Genomic DNA, 8,592 nt, shown 5'->3' with positions numbered 1-8,592 from the left:
ATTCAACATTTATGTTTGGTTCTAGCATAGAGAAAGTTTTACTTTTATAAAAAAAATTTGCATCATCTGCAGAGATGAAATTCAAAGATGTCTGAGCAGCAATGAAAATCATTTACATATAATAAAAACAACAGAGGGCCAAGTACTAATCCCTATGGTACTCCACAACTTACATTACATTTTGTGGATGTTGCATTATTGACAGTAACAAGTTGTTGTCGGCCACTGAGGTAGGAAATAAACCGATCCTTGGCAAGACCTCGAATACCGTAATACTCTAGTTTGTTAATCAAAATTTGATGATTGACGGTGTCAAATGCTTTGGTAAAATCAAGGAATATACCATAGGAATAGCTTCGATCATCAATTGCTTTCTGAATTTTGTCAATTATGCAAAGAATTGTATGGTCAGTACTGTGCTTAGTTCTGAAACCATATTGGTTTTCAAATAAAACTTTGTTTTTTTCTAAGAATTTGATTAGTCTATAATACACAAGTTTTTCTAGGAGCTTACTAAAGACAGAGATAAGGGAGATGGGACGGTAATTGCACAAGGATGACTGTGATCCTTTTTTGAACACGGGTACAACATTTGCTATTTTAAAATCACTGGGAACAACTCCAGTTGAAATAGAAGCATTAAAAACTATCTCCAAAGGTTTTGATATATAGGCTTTTAGCATTTTTAGTATATCAATTGGAATGCTGAATGGTCCTACAAACTTGCCAGTTTTTAAGTTAGATATACTCAATTTCAATTTTACTACAAGTTACACGAAAAAAAACTATTACATACAGGATTATTCAGATATACCATTGGGCTATTGGATACACTTGGTACTTGACTTTCTAGGTTTTTACCAATATTGGCAAAATAATCATTAAATGTATTGGCAACAAGTTTAGGTTCAGTTATTTCTAAGTTGTTTTCTACAATCTTAATGAGCCTTTGGCTAGTTTGCGGCTTAAATTTTACTATTTGTTTAACCCTTTCCAGATCCTTTTACCATCCTTAATATTTTGAAAAAAATATTCATTATAATATTTTTATTTTTGCTTGTTTTTAGAAGATGGTTTAATTTGTTCCTGTAAAGCTTAAATTTGTATGGTAATAGGTAGATTTTGTCTTGAGGTATTTCTTATAATAATTATTTTTAATTTGAATAGACTTTCGTAGAGCTTTAGATATCCATGGTTTTGATTTAAGCTTTACTTCCCTCCTAGATAGTTGTTTGACTGGTATATATTTGTTGATTATGCTAGATATTTTAAAGTAAAAAGATTTAAACATATTGCATGCACTAATCATCTGTTAGCAACATAATGGAAATATACCGATATCTAGCCGCAAACTGCAGTTTACGCAAAAACATCTGTCTCCATGTCAAAGTCACGATCACAATAAGGGGAAAGGTGACCAAACTCTTCCTGCAGGGTAAGATCGCCAAAAGGATTAAGAAATGATCAACTAGCTTGTTATAATTTTTGCTGAATGGCTTATAAATTATTTCCATTCATTTTCCACGTTCAAATAAGTCAAAAAACACCTATAATGACAATTCTTGCCACATGCTTATTTGGTCTTTTAACACATGTAGGCATTTGACAACCATGGTGGCTTTTTGTTTGTTCCACTGGCGGTCAATTGAAGATCTTTCCACCCCAAAATTTCTAACAACTGGTCAGCGTTATAATTTAAAAATGTCAGTACGCGAGCTGCTCTATTCTGCAATTTTTTGTAGCTTGTCCTGTAAAGTTACCTCACAGGTTACCCAAACAGTACTACAGTAGTCAAAGTGAGGTTGTATTAAAGCTTGATATATAAGATGCAAGGTCGCTTGGGGAACCAGGTGTCCAACACGTATCATAGCCCCGATTCCAAGGGCGATCTTTTTGGTTAGTTTTTTGATGTGGCAATTCCAGCTGAGTTTGTCGTCGATTGTTTCGCCAAGTGATTTCGTGGTTAAAACCTGTTCCACTCGAGTACCGTCCATTGTGACTGATGGGGGAGCAGTAAGGGGAATTAGCCTTGGGCCAGATCTTATCAGCATAAACTCGGTTTTAGTAAGCTTGTTTGCGTTTAAATAAGTATGCACATGCAATAAGTCCTCCATAAGACGTGATTCAATGTTGCCTACAACACTATCCGCATATGTGAGATGTATGTCACCGGCGAACATCCTCGGTTCACAGTTTGACAAACAATTTGGAAGGTCATTTATGCAGGATAAGAATAACAGTGCACCAAGGATGGCCCCTGCCCCCCTCCCCCTTAGGTACACGGCTGTCAGTTAAGGGCCCACTAACTGAGCATTGTCTTGCGCAGTTCTCCAAATACGACAGCAACCATTTTAATCAATTCCCTGATATACCATAAAGGTCAAGCTTAGATAGAAGAATGTTGTGGTCAACGTTATCCAAAGATTTCTTTAGCTCTAGAAAAATAACCCCATTGATTTTCTCAATGTTTATATTTTATGCCCAGGAGTCAGTTGCCTCAAGCAAAGCTGTAACAGTTGAGTGAATAGCACGAAAACAAGACTGATGTTTGCATAGTTTATCTTGCTCCTCTAAATGGACATATAATTGTTAGTATACTATTCTCTCCAATACCCCGACTGCAACTGGGATAACCGAGACCGGACGAAGACTGTTTACGTTGTCTCCATCGTCTTGCTTGAAAAGGGGTGCGACTCTAACAGATTTGCAGTCTTCTGGGAGTTTACCCTGTCTGAAAGAGTGATTAAAAATATCGCACATAGGCACACAAATGAGGTCAGTGCACTCCCGAATAAGTCTCACAGATATTCTGTCTAGACCAGTTGGCTTTGACTTAATTATTTTGTTCATAAGTAAAAATAGTTTGTTTGCATTGGTTGGAAAGAGACAGGAGCTAGGAACTCGTTCAAAATACGAGCGTGTGTAAATAAGATCTATAGTAATTACAGCTAAGAAATGATATCATTCCATTTTAAGACAACTCAGAAAATATATGAAAACTAGCAATAAATACATAAAATATAAAAACTTACTTACTTACTTACTACCCATCATGCTTGTGTGGCACATAGGGCAGCAACGAAATCTTTCCAACCCTGTCTATCTTTAGCCAGTTTTTCAATGGTGCTCCAGCTGTAATTGAGCCCCCTTAGTCCCTTCTCTACTGTCCTGCTCCAAGTTGTTTTCGGGCGCCCTCTGCTTCGTTTGCCTTCAGGTGTCCAGTGCATTGCAATTCTGGCTATGTTGTTACTGGCCTTCCGCATCACATGACCGATTCACCTCCATCTTCTCCTGCTGACAAGTGTACGAATATCCTCCTGCTTGGTTTACCTCAGTAGCTGGTCGTTTGATATTTTCTGAGGCCAGAAGATTCTTAGAATCTTCCTGAGGTAAGCTTTGTGGAAGGATGCTAGTTTTGAGAGGCCTTGTTCTGTCATTCGCCAGCATTCCGAGCCGTAAAGGAGAGTTGACAATACGCAGCTCTGATAGATTCTAAGCTTCGTCTTTGTGCTGTAGCTTGCTGACCTTCACACTGATCTTAAGCTCATTAAGGCATTTCTTGCTTTATTCAATCTGCTTTGTATATCTACACTAGTATCCCCATCTTCTGAGGTATGTGAACTTGTTGGTGTATGGAATGTATGGAATGTCCTGTCCTCTTACCCTGATCTTTGTTGGGGAAGGGACATTAACACACATGGCCTCCGTCTTCTTCAAGCTAATTCTCAAGCCGAATAAAGGGGTAAGTTTCTAAAGAAACTGTGGTGCTGCGTCGGTGGGAGAGTATAGCAGGTAATTTAGTGTTAACAACTGGGTTGAAAACGTAAATTAGCCACCGTAAAGGGTAAAAAAGCTGACGTTTCGAGCGTTAGCCCTTCGTCAGATCGCTCTGACGAAGGGCTAACGCTCGAAACGTCAGCTTTTTTACCCTTTACGGTGGCTAATTTATGTTTTCAACCCAGTTGTTAACACTAAATTACCTGCTAATTCTCAAGCCGACCTGGTTGCTGAACATGCTGAGCCGGTCTGTCTTTTCCTGAATGTGCTGTCGTGTGTCGGACAATAGGGCTAAATCATCTGCGAAGTCGAGGTCTTCGAGTATAGTAAAAGGGGTCCATCTTATGCCTCTTCGCTGATCTTCCATTGTTCGACAAAGGACCCAGTCGATAGCAATATTGAAAAGCATGGACGACATGACACATCCCTGCCGTACACCGGTTTTAACTTCAAAACTTAGATCTCCCTGACCGATGCAACATGTGACATTTGAGTAGAAGCATTTGATGACATTAATAATGCGTTGTGGAATGCCATATGCTCTCGGAATCTGCCAAAGACTGTCCCCGTGAATGCTGTCAAACGCTTTCTCATAGTCGATGAAATTTATATACAACTCCCTGTTCCACTCAGTACATTGCTCAAGTATGTTCCGCAGTGTGAAAATATTATCCGTACATCCACGCCTCTTGCAAAATCCAGATTGTTCGTTCCGCAGGAGGTCATCAACAGCTTGGGTGATGCGCTGTATAATGATCTTGCAAAAGATTTTACTCGGCACAGACCAAAAGGGTAATTCCTCGCTAGTTGTTACAATCACTTAGAGACCCTTTCTTTGGTATCTTGATTATCACTCCTCCGCTCCAATCTGTCGGAATTTCTTCCTGCTCCCAGATCTTTGTAAACAAGGGGGTTAGAATGGTTGCAGCAAGCTCAGGGTCTGCTTTAAACAGCTCGGCATTTAGATTATCATGGCCAGGAGCTTTTCCATTCCTGAGGGAATTAATGGCTTGGATGATTTCCCTTCTAGTTGGAATATCTGTGCTGATGTCAAGGTCGGTTGCGGCTTCCTGGATGTTTGGCACTACTGTTGGTGGTGGTCTATTTAAAAGCTCTCTAAAGTGCTCCGTCCAGCGCCGTTGCTGCTCTCCCTCTGATGTTAATAAGATACCGTTCTTGTCCTTTACAAGCACGTTGGTTGTATGGCATTTACCTGTTATGACCTTGGTGACCTTATATACTGTTCCTTGCTCATTGCGTGCAGCTGCCTCCTCCACCTGGGATGCAAGGTTCTCTATGTACTTCCGTTTATCTGCTCTTGTTCGGCGTTTCACCTCTTTGTTCGCTGCCCGATACATCTCTTGATGTCTTTCTTTAAGCCGTTGGGATTTCGAGTCCATAACTTTCTTCTTTAATCTCCGTTTACTTTCAATTGCTTTCCAGGTATCAGATAACATCCATTCCTTTGGCCTCCGCTGCCTGCAGCCTAGACATGTCTTGCTGCTATCATTGTAAGCAGTAACAATTTTCTCCCAGTTTTTTACCACCCCTTCATCGTTAATATCCTCCCTTCCGTCTAGTTCCACAAGAGCCTCGAATCTGTTGCACACCTCCAGGATAAAAGATTTCCGCACATTTGGGTGTTTCAGTTGGCTCAAATCGAAACGGCTGCGCCCCTTGGTTAGACGCCCTGCGCTCTTTAATTTCAGTTTAAGGCAGGCTGTTACAAGATGATGGTCACTTCCAAAGTCAGCTCCTCTCCTAACCTTGACATCCCGAAGGGATCTCCGCCATTTTCCATTGATCAACAGATGGTCAATTTGATTTCTATCCCTGCCATTCGGGGAACACCATGTGATTTTATGGATCTCTCGGTGTGGAAAAAGGGTGCCCCCTATCACCAGATTATTAGTTGTGCAAAACTCAACAAGCCTTTCTCCATTTTCATTGATGATGCCACTCCCGTGTCTTCCCATCACTCTGTCACTGCCTGAGTTATCGGCATCAACTTTGGTATTTAGATCCCCCATGATGATGATAAGATCTTGGATTGGGACCTGCTCAATCTCTGCCTGGAGCCTGAGATAGAAATTGTCTTTCAGATCATCTTCACTATCATTGGTCGGAGCGTAACATTGAATCAGGGTCAAGTTATTTTGCTTTCCTTTCAGCCTGGCCTTTATGAGGCGACTATCGATAGGTTTCCATTCCAACAGCGATCTATCTGCTCCTTTCTTCAGAATAATTGCCACGCCTTCACGATGTAGCTCATCATCCCGCCCAGAATACAATACCGTCTCGCCTGACATAGACTTTAATCTCCCTGTCCCTATCCCTCTGCTTTCACTTACGCCCAATATATGCAAGTTATACCGTCTCATTTTTGTTGTAACATGTGCAAGCTTCCCAGTTTCGTACATGGTACGTACATTCCAAAAACCAATCCTGGTCTTGGTTTTTGTACTCATCACATCCAACTTTATGCCAGTAGTTTCCTTCTGGCTTTCACCACTGGTAGTCATACGGTTCGAAGACCTTGGAAGGTCTGCGTGCAGGATATTGGTTGTCTTCGTTGCTGTTTCCGTAACAAATTCTTTTTACAGGATAAGGTGGTTAGCCTTAAGCCTAACCCCCATGCCTGGAGGGCCGTGGGACTATCTTTAGTCTGGACCCTACTCCTTGACCTTTCCGGCTTGGGAGGCCCTACCAGGGATGTAAACACCCCCGCCGGCATAGCTCTTGGAGTCGCTGGGACGCACAAGCCACTTAGCCACGACAAGGCAACAGTTCCAGTGAGTCCTAAACTAAAAAAAAACCTATAAGATAGCTAAAAACGTGACAAGAAAACTGTAAGACACCTTCAAAAATGCTACAATCTTCAAATCTACTTTTGAAGTCATTTACATCCCTTGGAACACGTACTTGAGAGGGCAAGCTGTTCCATAACTTAGTTCATAAATAGGACAAATAATTTTTTTTGAAATTTAAGGTTAAAATTAGGTAACTCCAAAGTCGAGTCCTCACCTCTTAGCCCATACGGTGTATGCTTGTTTTTAAAAAGGTTCCCACGATAAAGAGGTCCCATACGACGCATTTAAAAAGAAGTATGAGTGCCTGAGTTAAGCGCTTGCAATGTAAGGATTTCATGCCAGCTGTAGTGAGCAGCTCGTCGTATGACATTGACTTATTTTGCCCAATTAATGTTCTCAATATGTAACAGTTGCCATCTTCGAGACGGTTGTGTTGACCTTTACCTGAGCCTGCAGTAATCTAGAGGTGGTAAAATGAATGCTTTATCTAGTTTTATCATATCGTCATGAGGCAGAAAACGACTTATTCTTCTCAGCCCAGAGGCGTTTGGGTAGCCCTTCTTTAGTTGATCTGGTGTGTGTTTTTTATTGGATAGGTCCCAATCTAGACTAACTCCAAGAATCTTAATAGATTTGAAAAGTTATATTTTAACATCACGTTAAGAAATAAATAATAAACATAGTCACAGGGTCCGACGGATGATGCTTGAGACTTAGTACTGTTAAGCGGTTAGAAATCAAACCACGACGAAAGAGATTGAAGATCTTTGTCAATGGAAAATTGTAGGATGGTAGGAGATAAATCTGACAAGAAGGCAGTCGTGTCATCGGCGTACAGCTGCAATGAGACACTAAGTACACAACTCAAGTCATTAATAAAGATATTAAAGAGCATGGGCCCTAAAAGTGAACCTTGAGGGACACCAGTTATAATTTATATGAAGTTAGAGCGCACGCCCGTTACACCGACACATTGTTGACGGCCCAGCAGGTAAGAGGACATCATTTCCAAGGTATGTAGAGAGAAGCCGTAGGCCTTCAGTTTCTTTAGCAAAAGGCAGTGGTTAATTGCGTCAAACGCTTTGCTCAGGTCTACAGCGACCGCCGCAATAGCTTCCCTGTTGTCAATGCTGTTCTTCCAATCTTCAATGCAGTGTAGCAAGAATGGGTTTTCATAAAACCAGATAAGTTAGAGGACAGAACGTTGTGAAATACTTTCCAAGTTTGATCATAAATAACTTTCTCAAACACCCTCGACAGAGAAGTTAGGATTAAAACAGGGCGGTAGTTTGCTTTATCTGTCAGTCCCTCGTTTAAAGACTGGATTGAGGCGCGCTTGCTTCCATTCAGAAGGCAATGAGCGATTCAGTATGCAGTATTTAGTCACCTCTTCGGCGAAAACTGCCGGGATCCCAAACGCAAGAGTCGTGGTGAAATGCCGTCTACCCCAACTGTCTTTCTCAGATTAAGGTGGTCCAAACTTTTACGGATATATGAGGTATTGATCGGCGAGTAGTTAAACTCGCCAGTGAATTGCCGTTTGCTTATTACCTTAATACTAAGATGGTCAGAGAAGTCAATGTCAGATCCATGCTCTACATGAATAATGTTGGCAAGTGATCACTGAACACCTCGGCTACAAACTTAGGGTCGGAAACAACACCTCTGGCCTCAACGAGGATGACGCTATGTATGCTTTCACCAGAACTTGTAGGCAGAATTCTTCTGGGTGTTTAGCATTCAAGGAAGCGTCACAACTGAACTTTTTCAAAAAGTTACGCTTTAGTGAGGTAACCTTGTAACATTGCCGCCTATAATCTTCCCCAAGAAGTAGAGGAAGGATGTCGCTTGTGGCGCTTGGACAATTTGTTTCGGTGCGAAAGGTCTCACAGCAAATCAGGTGATATTCATGGCAGCTAGTCGTCACCAATCAACCTTTTTCACAAGGGCAAGTGCTGGTCAAGAGCACGGCTTTGGCCTTGAATTCTCATTTTTTCACACGGTG

Source organism: Pocillopora verrucosa, chromosome 3, assembly GCF_036669915.1.
Source record: "Pocillopora verrucosa isolate sample1 chromosome 3, ASM3666991v2, whole genome shotgun sequence".
Taxonomy (NCBI): Eukaryota; Metazoa; Cnidaria; class Anthozoa; order Scleractinia; family Pocilloporidae; genus Pocillopora; species Pocillopora verrucosa.
This window is presented reverse-complemented; position numbering follows the sequence as displayed.